General features: G+C 37.0%; 1 protein-coding gene across 1 annotated transcript in view; it reads right to left on the bottom strand.

The window, feature by feature from the left end:
* SLC6A11 (solute carrier family 6 member 11) overlaps window positions 1-17190 on the bottom strand; it is a 151716-nt gene extending 134526 nt beyond the window's left edge. The window contains exon 1 of the mRNA XM_027467744.3: window positions 17104-17190. The gene's annotated coding sequence lies outside the window, so the exon portion shown is untranslated. The remainder of the gene's footprint in view (window positions 1-17103) is intronic.
* Between the last annotated feature and the right edge of the window lie 317 nt (window positions 17191-17507).

Here is a 17507-nt window from a genome sequence, read left to right as displayed (position 1 = left end):
AGCGGAGCAGAGAATACATTCGTAAACAGAGGCAGTTAGAAGAGGCAGAAGTATGCTTTTTCTAGAGGTGGTAATAAGTTTGATCACTGAATTTCATGCAGCATTGCTCTGCAGGATTTAAAGGTGAATGAGCAGCACAATAATTGAAAAAATGCTTATAGCAATCTGTTTATCATGGAGTGGGGAAGGAGTAGCGTTACAGAGAGGATCTCAGGTTACTACATCATAGAAGACCCTGAGCTTTTTTGTTTGGGCATAATATTTTCAGAAAAGATAATTTGTTCATGAAAGAAACATGCGCTATCTACTTCAGAGCATTTGGTTTTGAACTTGCTGATACAGACATTCCGGGGATATGTCTCTATGTTTGTCAGCCACTAATTTGATCTGTGTCATATTGACATTGATTCTGTCTCTTGTGTCTACTTTTTCACTCTCTTGACCAGAAAGGCTTGATATTTTCTAGTGACAGAAACACTCCCACTCCCATAAAATTACTTTCAGAATCATTCAAATTTAAAATTTCTGAATCATGTCCATACATCCTGAAATTAGTCAAATCCCATGCAATGCATTTATGATCCCCACCCTTTTTGTTTTGCAAATGTTCCTTAGTAATAAGTAACAGAAACAAACATTTTGAATATGTACATTTGCTAGAGTTTTTCCCGCAGTGGTGAGTCTGAGACAGAGATGGGTTCTACTCTTGGAAAATCATTTGGCTTCGGTGAAGCAGACTACTGTCCAAATACAGTGGCAGATCTGATACTGGCAAAACTGAGTGCACTGAGACCTATAGTCAAGGAAAAGCAGTCATATTTGTCACCTTTTATTCATACCACCACATTACCTCTACGGAACACCTTTTCTCTCCTCAGGATGATTTACAAAGAAAAGCATTGTTTTCATTCACTTTGAAAAGGCCATAATGCTGAGATACATATTGTGCTCAACTAGATGGATAAATAGCTCAGGAGGAAAAGCTAGCAAATCCACATCCCTGAGAACCCCTAAAAACTCCAGGAGCAGATATTACTGGATATCCTGTTTTACAGATACCAGCCAAACTAGAAAACCACATCAGAAATACAGGAAGGTTGTCTTCTTAGCACCAGTATGTTGGATCAGTTTAACAAAACAATAATAATAATTAAAAAAAAATCTTGCAAAAACTAATAAAAGAATGGATTTGCAGAAAGCATGATTTTCATTTTAAAACAGCTTATATTTCCCATAGAAAAGCAAGCTAATTCCATTTTTATTTAGTGCAAATCTAAGTACTTTGAAGAAAACCAAAAAAAAAATTTAGATTGTAAACCAGGTGCATGAAAACTTAATTTTAAAAGACCAAAAGACTAATGTATTATTTGAAAACTAAACTTGTTTGATTCTTCAATTGGATAAATTATCTTATGACAAGGCAAGACTGAAATTTGCTGCACGTTACCCAAAAGCTCATTGACAGAAGGCTATGACCATTCCATTAACCAAACTGCAGTGCTGTTTATTTTAGACAGACTGTTTAATTTTCCTTTGCTTTCATTTTGATGTATTGAAGATCACAACCCTCCAATATGTGCAATTTAAGTTTTTATTGCTGATGACAAGTTTACATAGAAAATAGTTTTGTAAAATTATGGGTGTCAGTACAGATAGAACAGAACAATGTAATTATCTAGAGCAAATCATTAAAGCTACATACGAAATGAAAATCAGCTGCAAAAGCAGACATGCCTTTTGAGCTTTGCAGACACATGAATGGCTTACGTATACAGCTTGAGCTGCTAGCATCACAAAGTGTTAATTCATTATTAACACTGTTGTTATCAATCCTTTTGTATTTTGGGACTCTTGAGTATAGCAATGGAGCTTTGCATAACTACTTGAGAAATGCAGAGCAGCAGTAAGACCGTACTTAAAATCATAGAATCATTAAGGCTGGAAAAGACCTCCAAGATCATCTGGTCCAACCATCCCCCTACTACTACAGTCACCCACTAAACCATGTCCCTAAGAACCACATCCAACCTTTCCTTGAACACCCCCAGGGACGGTGATGCCACCACCTCCCTGGGCAACCCATTCCAATGCCTGACTGCTCTTCCTGAGAAGAAATTTCTCCTAAATTCTAACCTAAACTTCCTCTGGAATAACTTGAGGACATTCCCCCTAGTCCTATCACTAGTTATCTGTGAGAAGAGGCCGATCCCCAGCTCCGCACACCTTTCTTTCAGGTATTTGTAGAGAGCAATGAGGTCTCCCCTGAGGCTCCTCTTCTCCAGACTAAAAAACGCCAGTGCCCTCAGCCGCTCCTCACAGGACTTGTGTTCCAGGCCCTTCACCAGCTTTGTAGCCCTGCTATGGACATGCTCCAGGGCCTCGATGTCCTTCTTGTAGTGAGGGGCCCAAAGCTGAACACAGCACTCAAGGCAGGGCCTCACCAGAGCAGATTACAAGGGGATGATCACCTCCCTGCTCCTGCTGGCCATGCAGTTCCTGATTCGAGCCAAGATGCCCTTCTTTGTGATTAATTGATACAGGGTTGCATTAAGCTTCTCTACTTTATTTTTACTTTTAAGATATTTTTAGACACGGTTTAGATTGTGCAGGTCAGTATAGGGTATGCAGAGTGTCATGATGGCTCTTTTTTCTAGTATGCATTTAGCTGTTGTCAGGCTCTGTAGTATTACAGTTGTCTTTAGATTCCTGTATTTTCAAAATAATATCAAAAATGGCAGCACTGATTTTAATTTAGACATAGCTTATATCCCCCCCCCCCCCCCTTCTATCTAATAACTGTCATGCCTGACTATAAAATGGAAAGAACTGCATGTGATGAAAGAAGACAATATTTTTGATTAACTTTGTGTGGGTTGGTGGGTGCAACAAATCTAAAAACATTTTCTGACATGCATTTCGTTTGGATTTCTCTTATGCCTTGGCCCTGCAATGAGCAAGGCTGTCAGAGCAATATGGCTCATGAAATTAGGGACACAATGTCAGACAAAAGGAGGAGTTGTTACTTCTTTTAGCAGCTCATGGTACTCCCCTGTTTACAGTACAAACGCGATGTGCTCTAAAGAGTGGCAATGGCTATAGCTTGTACTACAAAATGGGGACCCCCATGAAGCAAGCACATAGCCATCTGATGAATTGCCACTACACTGCGCCTTGTAACCTTCTTCTAACTCCTCCCTTTGTGGTATTAGGCAATACTAAACTTCCCAGTTTTACTCCTTGTCAACATTCAATAGCCTTTGAATATGAAAGCCCTCATGGTTAGGTTACTGGGGACAGGAAGAAAGGCACAAAGAGTTTTCCCTGATGTCTTTGTTTCTGCCATCTATCTATAAAACTGTGCACTTTGCATGCAGCTGGAAAGCACATGCTATTAAGCTCTAAAGAAGAGACAGACAACAAAAAGTTCCAGAGAGAGGGCAATTATTTTCCAAGGAAAACAAATCCTTTTCAGGACGTCCTTCTTAGTTTCTGTATTACGGTCCAAACATATGGGTATGGTGATGATATTAAAAGAGCTAGGAAAGACTGTAATCTGATACCACCCCTTGTGAAGCCAGGACAACAGAGATTTAAATTCAATCCTTCAGTTATATACATATGCATATATTTATTTATGTAAACATACGTGTATATAGGGTCTTAATTTTGGCTATTTCTAAAGGGCCATCAGAAACGTCTTCCTCAGTTTAACAAGGAAAAACAAGTGTGATTCAAGTGAACTCCAACAGAGGTTTTATTCTTTAGAGAAATCAGATTGGGTATGGACTTGAATAAATTCAGATTGAAACTCCATCAGCCTGTGGGAGTCTGTGAATGGCTCATCGTGTATTCAAGACACACTCTCACATACAAATGCCAACCAACAGAGCTGCAGTACACAGATCAGAATCTTTTTTCCATCTTAAAGCAGCGATTTACTTGCTAAAAGCATATTAAAAGAAATCCTGCAAAGTCTGAGTACTTTATTTTGCAATTTTTTTCCTCATGTAGTAGTATTTTTTCTTCCTTTCAGTTAAAGTCCTGTCAGAATACTAAGCCTATAAACAAGAAAAAAATAAATGGTTCACAAACAGAGTTGAAATGATAGAGAAAAATTCTAGCTAATCTGTTTTGACAGATAATAGCTTGCTGCTGTGATCTGTCATTTGGCTAATTTTCCCTTCTAACTGGTTGAAAATCACTTTGCTGAGATTTCTTTTGAAAGTCTACATGCAGGGAGGCTGAACTTTCCCACAGGAAAAGTGCATGTTGTTTTGTTCCATGTTAATCAAGATTTTAGCATTAGCGGTACACAACACTGCCAATCACCTGTATCGTGCTCTTACATATGAGGCAAATTAAGCAGCTCTCTCTGCTGTGGTTGACAGCAGGAAATCTGGGGTAGATTTCAGAACAAAAGAAGAAAAATTAGCCTGCTTTATTTATGCATTGAGCATGCTCCACTAGCACAGGACATCACGTGAGTCCTTGTTTCTAAGGAAACAGCTATGATACTGAGCACATACTTGTCTGTGATCAACCGTGAGGTGGTTATTTTCCTTCAGAGAGTTTTCTAAGACATAAATCTGATATGATTTGCTGCACTTGATTGGCATTGCCTTTTATTTACAAACATATAATTGTTAATATACGATGCATATAGAAGGGCTTGTTCATCTATGTTTAAATAAAATATATTAAAATATATTTAACAGTGACACAAACAATTTATTTATATTTGGAGTGGAATTGCCTCAGTTTATAAGGGAGCAAAGATGTTATACAACTACAGTCCCTAGATGATATTTTGATTTTCAATTCTTCACATTATTTATAGGATAATTTGCATTATATCGGAGTCATTATTAAAAAATAAAAAAGAAAAAAAAAAGAAAAAAAAAAGTATCTGAAAATGACTATTCAAATTCTTCTGCTTCTTGCCTGTTCAGCAAACATGTCTAGATCACCAAGATCTTGCAACTAGTGTAGCAATGTTGTAATACTGAAAAGGTACAAATAAACTGGATAGAAAGGTTGATGCCCATGAAGGAGATGTTACTTTGACCTATCAGTTAGTGTGCATCACTACAATGAAGAGAAAAGCATTTACAGTATTTAGAGAAAACATCTCAACATAACAGCAATTGAAGGGTATCCTTTTCCCGTTTGCTAGTAAGCTAACCACTAAAGCAGCAGCTCTTGTGCCTGATTCCTTCAGCCCTGGAATCTAACTCAGGATGTGTTTTTTACAGTGTTAAAATTGTAGCTTTTCAGTAATTAAGATGGGTAAATTGCCTGTTGAATTAAATGAAAACTTTAGTACATCAGAAACAAATAATGTAAGCTTTTTTTAAGCCTTGTATGAGCATCCCATCTGGTGTGCATTAAAAGTAGTATGGCCAGCAGGTCAAGGGAGGTGATCCTCCCCCTCTACTCTGCCCTGGTCAGGCCTCACCCGGAGTACTGTGTCCAGTTCTGGGCTGCCCGGTACAAGAAAGACAGGGATCTCCTGGAAAGAGTCCAGCAGAGGGCCACAAAGATGATACAGGGCCTGGAGCATCTCACCTACGAGTAAAGGCTGAGAGACCTGGGTCTGTGCAGCCTGGAGAAAAGAAGACTGAGGGGGGATCGTATCAATGTTTACAAACACCTGAAGTGTGGGAGACAGAGGGATTTGGCCAACCTCTTTTCAATGGTTTCTGGGGACAGGACAAGGGACAATGGCCACAAGGTGGAGCACAGGAAGTTCTGCACCAATATGCAAAATAACTTCTTCACAGTGAAGGTGACGGAGCACTGGAACAGGCTGCCCAGGGAGGTTGTGGAGTCTCCTTTCCTGGAGATATTCAAGGCCCATCTGGACACCTACCTGGGCAGCCTGCTCTAGGGAACCTGCTTTGGCAGGGGGGTTGGACCCAATGATCTCTTAAGGTCCCTTCCAACCCCTACAATTCTGTGATCCCTAGCACAATAAATGACATTGTTAACTTCTCCACAGAGTATCAAAGTAAACTGTAATTAAGGTGAAGAAGCCCACTCAAACAGAAATAAATTTAAACTGCAAATAAACTTTAATAAGCTTATAAACCTGAAAAGAGGCAAATTTATAACTTTTGTTGTTAGGAGCATTTGTAGGAGGGCTCTGAGGTATCCAGGCGCTCACCTGTTTTAACAAAGGGTGTGTTTACAGCCTAGAAACTGATATTCAGAAGATCACTGAAGCACCAACATGAGAAGTAGAAGGTAACTTTCAGACTAAGAACTGGGATTTTTCTTCTTTTCTGTGCAGAGAAAGACAGAAACCAGAACGTCTTCCTTCTCCATGTGAGTGTTGTCTTAAGGCAGTTTCCACCCAGACAGCATTTGTGTTTTGCCCCCAAGGGAAAAGGAGGCTTGTGCCTGTATGTGTATTGCAGTACAAAGAAAGCTCACTTCTATGTTTAGCTGTAAAATCAGAAGTATGTCATAAGAAGATTCTCACCAGCATAAAATGATGATAATTAAAACATCTCCAATAGCCCATTACAATACTCTGACATGAATTGACTGGAACTCATGAGCCAGGTTAATGACATATTTACAGCTGTGAAGGTAATACTGTATCTATTTAAAGATGGTTTATATTAAATATGTTTTTACTTAAAAGGTTTTACTTAAACAAGTCCTTGTTTAGTTTTCCTAGAAGAGTTGTTTTTTGTTTTAAATGACTCAGTTTTAGTTCCCCCCATGCACACACCTTCTGCCTTTAGGAAAATGCTTCCTCATCATGTGTTTTTTAGCAGCAGGAATTTCACCGGACTTAAGCTGGTTGGTTAAGTTTGCACAATTAATGAGAAGGAACATCACTTCTTCATGTTAAAGTCAAGCAAAAACTGTGCAGCATTTAGGCAGCTTTGCTTTGTATTTTTCAATACTTGTAACATTTAGACTTAAATTTGGTGTGCTGTGGTTTTTTTGTTGTTGTTTGTTTTGTTTTTTCCCCCCTTACTCTAAGGAAAATGAATACTGCACATGTGGCTATTAAAGAAGGTAATATCTGCCAAGTCTTAGACTGAATTTCCACTGTTACTGTATATCACATTACTGCAAATATTTCCTGGCTTATCTCCAATTTGAATGCTGATATTGTAGTCAATATTAAGAGGTCCTTATTAACTGGCAGTCAAGAAAGAAGAGAATTATATCTGTGCTCTAGGACATTAAAGTCACAATACTTCAGCATGTAACCTACTTTAAACACACTTCATCTGTCATTCTCAGTAAAGATGTGTGCTTGAATCTGGATCCAAGTAGGCCATCTAATTAAGTATCCTTTTACTCTGAGAAAAGAGCTCCTCAACAAGTTCTTTGTCTAATTTAAAGCCTCTGTGATGAAGATTATAATGTATTTTATAGAGAAATTCCTGCTTTATTATGTTCTGTTCATAAGCAGAGAAAATGCATAAAAATTAGAACATTTTTTGTGAAGGTTTTAGACAGAAATATTAGTCTAACCTTTTTCATCTGGTTTTACTGGAAGTTGAATGTGAGAATAAAAATGGAAAATGGTTTTATGCAGTGGAATGGAAATCAGAAAACTCTTCAAACCTTGAAATTTATGCAGCTTTTATTCTGCTTATAAACTCAAAATAGTTACTTGCGGGTTGATAATTCCACGGAGAACTAGAATGATGCTAACATCATTTTAACTGTATGCTGTGCAAGATTAAAAAAAAATCCTTTAGAAAATCTTAATCATGGATGTAATACAGTAAGGACTGAACTTGATTAAGTTTAAAAATCCCTTTCCTCTAAGGCATGTGTTTTGCTTTGTCTTTCCCCTTCCTTCTGATATCCAATTACCTAGACAGTTCAAACTCAGCAAGTACAAAGCACCTTCCTAAGGATCTGTTATCACAGGTGAGACATACTAAGCATCAAACAAACAAACAAAAAAAAAAGTTGCAGGACTAAACATTCCAAAACATGATTTTTGTACTTAGGAGCTTATCAATTTCATTAAATACTGAATATATCCTTTTCCAGTACTGACAACAATAGAATTAGTCAGCTTTACAATGATATTGCCAACAGTAAACTATCCCCATTTTTGTTTTGCAAAAACTCTCCATCAAAAAGATTATCCTTGAATGATCTCTAGACTACCCAATTCTGAAAGATATACTGAATGTGGATTACTTCCAAACCACAGAAAGAGCATGGACAACATGGCAGGTAAACAGCACTCCAAAGTAATCTTCCCTTTAGAAGCATACAACGTTTGGACATATGTCTTGCCAGAAAACTGTTAATCCAGTTTTTGTTGTTTCCCCCTTTTTCCCCTTAAACTAAAAATACCATAACTCATCCTTGATCCTTCTTAAAGGAATTGTAACCACCACCACTCCCTCAACCATTTTTAAGGTAGTTTCTGTTCTACTTGTACCTATCAAATAAACTGAATAAGTCATATCCTAATTATTCCAGATTTAATGCTTCCTTTCCTCTTGTACATTGGCTGTGATGGGATTCACAAGAGCTGCTGGTTAGTTGCCACCAGTAAACTGGGGACTTTGATAACTTCCCAGTCCTACTCAAACTGAATATACTGCAGACATGAACTGCTGAGTTCTGCAAACACTAGTCCTGCTATGCTGTTTTGTAGATATGAACAGAAATGCTCAGATTGCCTTGTTTTCATTAAACACTAAAAGAAACACATACAGGATATCTTATTCTTCATTCTGTTTATGTCTGTATATGTTCATCCAGTATGTTTTAATCACAGTAGATAATTTCCAGGAGTTCCTCCTATTACTCACAAATGTTGTTCATCAATCTCTTAGAAGGGTAGCTTATGTATAAATAAAAAAAAGAGAGGGAAGGAGGATAACATTTTATTATTCATACAAAACAACAATTTGGGTAGGTCCAACTATTTAGGAAAAGTAATTTTAAGAGTCGTTTTTAAAAAATGTACTCCAATAGTGAGGGTTTTTTTTTATAATTATTATTATTATTTTTAACTAGATGAGCCTTTTTGCTGTGTATATTAATCACAGATCATGGTTGCTCAATCTGCTTGGCTGGGCAAGCTACAAAAGAACCAAAACAAATCAATCTGCATACAAGAGGTTGAGTACTCCAGCAATTTAGGAAAGGCCAACAGACAATAAAATGGAATCAAAGGGAAAACTAACAAACTCCCTTCTTGTTTTTTAGATACTGAAATGTAGGAAAACAAAAATAGATGTTTATTGTATATACTTAATTTGTCAGAATGAACAGTGACGGAAACTTAGATTATTACTAAAGCTGGTTCATTTAATTTAACCTAAACACATCCTGAAATCTTTCTCTGTAAGCAATACAATCCTGCCAGATGTTGTGAGTGTGGGTCAAATTTATAGAAGGTAACTGATTTCATGTTGTTTGAAGCTCAACTTCTGGTAATTGATTATATTTATTGCTTGCATATGACATTTCTATGACATCTCGGATCTTAATTTATGTGGGATTTCTGAACTGCTTTCAGGACATGCATGCTTCTAGTTATTAGAAATCTACATGCTCAAGTTTCCCTCTTTCATGTTTTAAGAATGTTAATTAATTTTTAGGTGAAATCAATAGCTTGTTCTCTGCTGTACCTAAGCCATAAACTCTCAGACATGGAATCCACAATTATCCAATCCACAGTTATATTAATATATAATCCAGAATTATATTAAAAGTATATTTTAATATAAAATATAAAACTTATGTAACTGCAGTTTATTTGCTTTGAGTATATAGGATTGGAAGAATGTAAGGATATACTTGAAGGAAGGCTCTGCAGCCAGGAGGCAAAAATAAGGGTACAATTCCTGGGTACTCTCTGGGTTCCTACAGAGATTCCTGAACCTCTCTCAGACTACCTTTTGGCTTTGCTCCCACTGTTCCCAGCAATTTCGCTGTGGTTAGGATTTACTAAAAGACTTTGTCACTGTCATTTTCAGCAGCAGCCCAGCCCCTGAAGAAAAGGTTCTGGTGGGAAGGTCAGGGAGTAACCAAGAGCAGAGTAGAAGAGGAATGGAGGCAAGGAGAAGCTGTGAGTTCTGGGGTGAGCCATGGTACAAAGGAGGGCTGCTTGGACAGGAGTGGAGAATAGAAGTAGAGGCAGATGACCAAAAAAATTGGGCGCATTGCCAGAAAGTAAAGGGAGATAAGAAACTCTTAATGATCATTTGCAGCTCTTCTGTTTTTCCAGGCAAGTATGTTTTTCAAAGTTGAACTCCATGCACTCCAACAGAATTCAAGAATATCTTGTTTATGATTTAGTGCAGTTAACCACCATTCAAAAGACTTTTGCCCTTGCAATCACAAACTCAGAACATATGCTATTTTCTTTCACCATCAACGTCCCATCCGAGGGAACAGAGAGTCCAATACCTCAAAACAAAGCAAAAAATGACAAATAAAAAACCAAGCCACACACTAAACAAAACAAACAACAAAACCAGCCTGCAAAATCCTCACATTCCTCTTCCAGCCACTTCCACAAGCTGCTCCCAAAGGAAGAAGATAAAGGACATAGTAAATCTGAATTTTGCAGCAGGCTTTTGAACAATTAATTGCAGAACCTCTTGGACAGGCTAAAAATTATTGTTTCAGTTTTGTTTGCAGCACAGTTCAGCAGCTAAGTAGCTGTCTATTTTTCTGCCTTGTGGCATTGTCATCTTTTGCAATTTTTAGGAGCAGTTATAAAAGAAATGGTAATATAAAAATGGTAGCACAATTACTTATTCATGACAACAGTAGTTCTATTGCTGAAAGAAGTCTAGCTATAATCTCTATTATTCTTTTTCAAAGGGAAACCAGCCAAAAAACAAAAACAAAACAAACAAAAAACACAGAATTTAGGTAACTTCATATTTCCATGACATCATTATCTCACTAACCTTTCCTAAAAAAACAAAACAAAAAAACAGCGTAACAGTTTTCATTAACTGTCCATCTGAATTGAGAGAATTGAGATGTTTTCACTCTTTCCTTTTGTATATGGACAATAATTAAGGAACATTAAGCAAGACCCTGAATTTTGAAGTGTACTTGGAAGTATTTTGATGTACAATATAATTGTACATCCATCATTACCCATACTCTGGAAGTCCTGAGTGAGATTTAACCTTAACTAATTTATTTTAATATATGTATATTTAATATATGCATTTATTATTCGAACTTGTCCAAAATGCAAGCTGCAGCTTGGTGAAGTCTCTATTCACTTCTAAATTGTCACCTTGCTTTGTATTCTGATAGAGACTCACAGCGATGAATTGTTCACTGCAGTGTTAAATAGCAAGAGTTTAATAAATAGAATCGCTGTGTTAGACTTGAGGTATATGGGTCTGTGTGCGAAAAAAAGCTCCAGACAAACCTCTGTTCTAGAATTCTAGAAAAAGAAAGAAAAACCCGACAGACTATAGTGATAGTTTAATCTTATTAATTTAGTAGACATAACAGAGGAAATAGGGTCAAGAACACCACCTTAAATTACCTAGTGATTGCTGTTAACTGTGGCTATCAAGAATGCCTTAGGTGTTATTTATTATGGACTAGTTAACTTTAATATTAGTACTTATTGCTCATGGTAAATTTAGTTGTTAGTGGAATCTGTAATTATTTTTTTATTATGTGTCTGCTGTGGAGATGGAGAATAGGCTTTGAATCTCAATTCATTCCACATCCAGATGTCCATAACCTTGCAGTTAGATTTTAAAGACTTTATGGTTTTAGAGCAAAGTTTCCTCATATTTTGCACTTACATCTTTTCTTTTGGATATCAAAGATACTTTATAATTTTGCTTTGTGTTTAAAAAAAAAAAAAAATTTTGAAAATGATGATTCTTCCAATAATTTGTATTATCTAGATTTAAATATTTCATCTGAAACCAAAGCCATATGGGGCAAATGCAAACTCTGGAATACAAACCAATTTCTGTTCCATCCACCTTCAGAAAACAAAGATAAAGTGAAATAACAGATCTTGCTTTGCTTCATTTGAAGCATCCCTAGAGTTCCTGAGGGGAATAAATTTAAATACTTAGGCTTTTTCTGAAACATATGTTTGCTATCAAAATCAAAATTATATTTCAAAAACTCACAAAAAAATGCTTTTTGTATGTCATTGCTAAAAATCTAAAACACTAGTGTTAGCATTTTCTCTCCAAATATGAAAATTACAGAGGACAAGATCTGAAGCAGAAAAGAACAACTAAAATACGTTTTGTTGGTGTTGATTGGCATAGAGTATGGAGACATCTCTCCCAGAATTTCAGAAACACCTGAAGACATCAGGATTCTGGCTAACGACATGTCACACAGGATGAAATAGATCCCCCTGAGAAGCTTGTTAATTTATTAGGAAGTAGGAACATTTCTCTAGACTATTTCTAGTACAGCTTCTCAAAGCTAATGATTAGGCAGAATGCCTTTTATTAAACTTTTTGATGGTCTAGGGTGACACTATGTGGCTAATCTGAGCACTGAAAAATCAATTGCAAATTATCTCTTGGAATAACTTGGAATGAATTGATATCACCTCTGAATTCTCATGTGGAACAGGCAAGGGTAGAGCACAGCACTTTTAAGACTGTGACGTATAAATCCATGAGCATGTCTGAGCTTTCTGTTTCTAACTGTAACCATCATAGCAAATCACTGGACATAAATACATGCAGCAATGAAAAATACGATTGCATTGCAAGTATCTATATTCTGCCCCATAAAGCAGAGGATAGTTGGCCTGGGGTCTAACACTCTTCTAAAAAGAGAGAAAGCATTTATAGAATTTCTTTGATACTGTCCTGTTTATCTGTCTTCAGCTGTGTTTTCCTGAGACTATTGGGGGTGGTGGGAGAGGATGGAAGGCAATATTCCTCATCCAACATCATGATCTCTTTCCTCTTAGCACTAAATTTGAAGCTCGTGTTCTTTAATTAGTGCTCTGAGTTGTATGTGTTTTCCCCCTGAAGCGACTGTGTCGTTTTTACCTTTGTTTCTCTTATTTTCACTGCTTCTGTCTCATCCACCCACAGGGACATGTACACTCACTATTTAACTCTGCAAATAATACCAGACCTCTGTATTTGAATGCCACTTGCAAATCCACATGTTGCAACACGGCTTCACTGATTCTACCCCATAACAATTCAAAGCCATCAGTGAACTTATCCTATGTCCAGGGAAAACTCCCTTTCTCCGAGTTAATGCTGCAGTGGCAGCTAGAAGTATTTAAAATGCTAAACATATCAGTTTACGTTTAAAGTTTTTCAGCGTGTGCCAGAACATCATCCGGGGAAAAAAGCTGAGTGCGTTATATTGTGCACCACCCTCCTTGGGGCACAGCAACTTGACAGACAACCATCACATTAAATTCCCCCAGGTATGGAAGGAGTCTTGCTATGGAAGCAGTTTCTTCTGTTGTCCTTTAGCTGCACCTCTGGTTGCACCTATGCATTTGTAAAATTTACAGCAGAAAACCATTTGAGCCTGCTACAGCGTCCAGGTGTCATCAATTGCAGCCATAAGTAAGGGCCTTCATAATTAATTCAAGCAGTTTTGTATAATTGCGGCATAATTACATCCTGCTTTTATTTCCCTTCCTCTTCTTGATTTAACCTACAAGTAAGTGCTATTAAATTTGCCTCATACTTCTTTGATATGATTTCCCCAAAGGCTTGCCCAGCCCTCTTCCCAGTTTGCTGTAGTGTTTCTTCCAGAGCCAACTTTGTCTGGTTTAGGACAGTGAATTGAGAACAGACAGGTCTCCTCAGCTGCTGTCCGCGGCCCTTACTTAAACCAGCTTCCCAGTCCATTTTCTTTGGCATGCTTCTGACTGTACTTCTGTAACACATTCTGTGAATTTATTGGGGAAATACTGAATTCCCATCTCCAGAGTAGTATTTGTGATGTGCATTTTGCTTATCTATGCTACCAGAAGATACAGTGCTCCTGCAAAATATTGTGGATCATTTGCAGGAATTGATGGATATGGAAAAGGGTAATAGTTCAGTGGAAAAATAACTTGATGAACTTGGTTGTTTTTCTTATCCTCAAGTTAGATAACTTCATGAATTTTGTGGTAGAAAATATTCAAGTATTATTCCCAAAGACTTAAAACTAGATTACTCTGTCAAGTTTTTCTGCAACCACATTTAAGCCAAGAGAAAAATAATGAAAAAGCATTTTTTTAATTAACATTTAATCACCACATTTATTACCACCTGCACTGCTATTGGGCATGAAATTTTACAGGAGAAGAAGTTCTCCTGAATAAGTACTTAAGCTAATAGTCTAATTTATTTATTTGTGATAATCCAGCTTCCATAAACAAAACACCAAAAACAAAATCCCACCCACAGCAGGTAAAAAAAAGGGCGGGTTGGGAGGTAGGGGTGTATAAGGAAAGGAAAAAAATAATCAGAAAAATCAAAGAAATTTACAATTCTTAGAAATAGTTCTTTCTTTTGATCAGAATAACTCAACGTTCAAGGGATTACTTCAAAGCTCAACAGTTTTCTGGGAATTATTGAAGCCTGAAGACAGAATGTTTCATGTGAAACATGAAAACTGCTGTTTTTGCGGTGGTGGACTGCAAAAAATGATGTTAATGAGATTCATTTCTAATGCTGTAATATCTTTTATAGTTGTATGTTAACTTCTGTTGAGGGCAGTCAGAATGGGAGAATGAAGACATTTTCTATTCTATATAAATCAATAAAATTAATTCTGAGGATGAGACTTAAAGAATTTGTAAATTACTTATTCTCCATATGAAAGTGGTGGAAGTAAGTATTATGTGTAGGATGTGCATTAAACCTGCAGAGGAATAGACAGAGAAATACTTGAACTTGGGTTCGGCGCATGGTAGTGCCATGCAGCGTGGGCTGGAGAACCTGCAGAGAATTCATTTCCTATTGATTTTACACTCTTGCCTTCACTTGTTATTCAGAACACGTTCTTCAAATCTGAGTTGCTATCAGCTCTATTTTCAATTTAATTTGAAAGGGAGTATTTATTATAGCACGGACCATTAACATTGCAGAGAATGCCCTCTCCCCTCAACGGTGCCAATACCAGAGGATTGAATCTGCATCATAAAAGCTGAGTACGGGGAATCATTACAGTTATTATCATATATATCACCATAGTGCCTAGATCCTGGAGCATTCCAGCTATGCTATACTGTACAATACTCAAAAGTAGTTCACAATTTTTAAAGTTACATAACCCAGGCATTGCTCTTCCAATGCAGCACCATGGTTTTCTCCTGTGGCTCTCAGATATGAAGCTCAGCCTCTCTATAATGTTAAAAGCAAACGCAATCCGACCTTGAGATAAAAAGATTCTAAAAAATCCTGTTCTAATTCCGATTCTCCCCAGCACCCTTTCTGTCACCCCTATGGCAGCTGCTTCTCTGCGGGGCTGAGTTACCGAGCTTAATGGAGACTGTCCAAAGCCGACAGGTTTACAAGACTGTACCAGGCTGCACACGCACAGCATCAATCAGGTTTTTCAGTCACAACCCTCTGGGGATCTGTCAGAGATTTTATGGACAAGAACAGGTCACCACAGTTCTTGGAAATGTAACACTTTTTTTTCCTTCAGTTTTTCATGTCAAAGAGTGTATCTGTATATTCTGACTAGAAAGTAGCTTTTTTTTTTTTTTTTTTTTTTTTTTTTTCCCAGTCCAAAAATCTGTTCCTAGTATTTTCTTTTGTCTGGAACAAAAACATATTAATCTCATGGCAACAATTCACTGCATTACCACAGTGTTACCTCAGCCTTTGTTGCCACAAGAAGCAACTCCCATAAAGCTAAAATAATACATTACTGTATTTTCTCTGTGTAAACAAATCTGCAAATGTTTAACACCGATACTAAATGCTAAATACAAGTACTGCTTGCACCTTCATTTGAGATGGGCAGCTTGCAATTAAGTACAAGAATGAGCAGTAAGAGAATCTGATGAAGCTCAGTTTTAAAATAAATTTTAAGATGGATTAGAAGGATCCTTAAAAACCTAGTTGACTTCAAGTGTAGTTAACTCCCATTCTAAATTTTGCTTCTCTATTTAGACAGCAACCCATCTCAACGTTAATCTGTGATTTACTTATAATAGAGCATTGTTATTAATCACACAAGAGGGCTTTTCACATTGAAATACTCTGTGCTTCCAAGTCAGTGAAGACATCCTAAAAAACAAATAGCTACAAACTTAAAGCTTGAGTCCAGAATTTTCCTGTACCCTTAGCTGGCCTTCTGTCTATAAAGCAACATACAAATAGCAAGAATTGCCCCTGAAGTCAAGGAAACTAAATATAGCACTAATGGGAAAGCTTATGCTTGGTTAAACTCACAGTAGAGAAAAGATGGCTACTAAAATTAGTAAAAAAAAAAAAAAAAAAAAAAAAAAAAAGTATCTGCAGTCTATCAGCTGAAACATGAAATAAAGAGTAATAGTAACAGTGAGATACTGATAACTAGAGAATAATGGATTGAAATGTGGGACATTGCAGGATAATTCTTCATTATTTATAGAAGTTACTTCAGTTACAGGTTTCTGGGTGTAATTCACAAAATGCAGATTGGAACAGAAGTGAAAAGCAATGACAAAAAATGAAATCCTAATCCAAAGAATTGAAATAGTTTTTGTGTATCTGGGCTAATAAGTTTCAAATGCTGTTCACTGCCATCAAACATACTAAGTTTAAGATGAGAGAATAAAAGTACTATTTCCTCAGAGGAGTTCTGCTGCACTGTTCTGACCCATGGGAGCCCAGATCTCGCAGGAAGATTCTGTAAATCTGATGACAAGCAACAGAACAAGATACAAACAAAAAGACCAAGCATATGGTAGACCGTAAATCAAAGCAGTAGGGGGTCTATCATTGCAGTAGATAGGATTTACTGATTTCACCAGGAATGCTACATTAAAGTCTTCCAAATTTGCTTAGTAACACACTGCAAGTCAAAATAATCTCGAAGGACATAATGGCTGAACAGAATTGAACTCCTCCAGTGAGGCTTTCTAAGAAATAAAATACTACACTCTCCTTTACCGTGTTCTCCAAACATTGTTACCTTTTCAATAAATCAGTGCATAGCTGCTTAGATCACATCTTCTCCCATTGCGACATCGCACAGTAGATTATTTTTTTCCACCTTCTTGCTTCACAAAGAATTCTCTGGTAACATGCTTGTTTACTATTACATCAGTGTTTTATCTTAAGCAGCTCACACACCTGCAACTACTATTCAAGCCAACCTTCAGTTTTCGGTGGCTTTGATGCTTATTATGTCTGCAAACTAGATAACTATGATAGCTAATAGTGGACAGAAATACCAGAGGTCAAAGATTTGCTTTGGGTAATTGCTTAGAAATATATGACTGTTGCCAACATTATATTTTCTAGATAGCTAGTACTTTTGCAGAATAAGACTTCAAAAGATTTCTTTCTTGCACCTGCTGCTTTTGTTGGTTTGCA

This window comes from Anas platyrhynchos, chromosome 13 (genome assembly GCF_047663525.1).
Source record: "Anas platyrhynchos isolate ZD024472 breed Pekin duck chromosome 13, IASCAAS_PekinDuck_T2T, whole genome shotgun sequence".
Classification (NCBI taxonomy): domain Eukaryota; kingdom Metazoa; phylum Chordata; class Aves; order Anseriformes; family Anatidae; genus Anas; species Anas platyrhynchos.
This window is presented reverse-complemented; position numbering and strand designations above follow the sequence as displayed.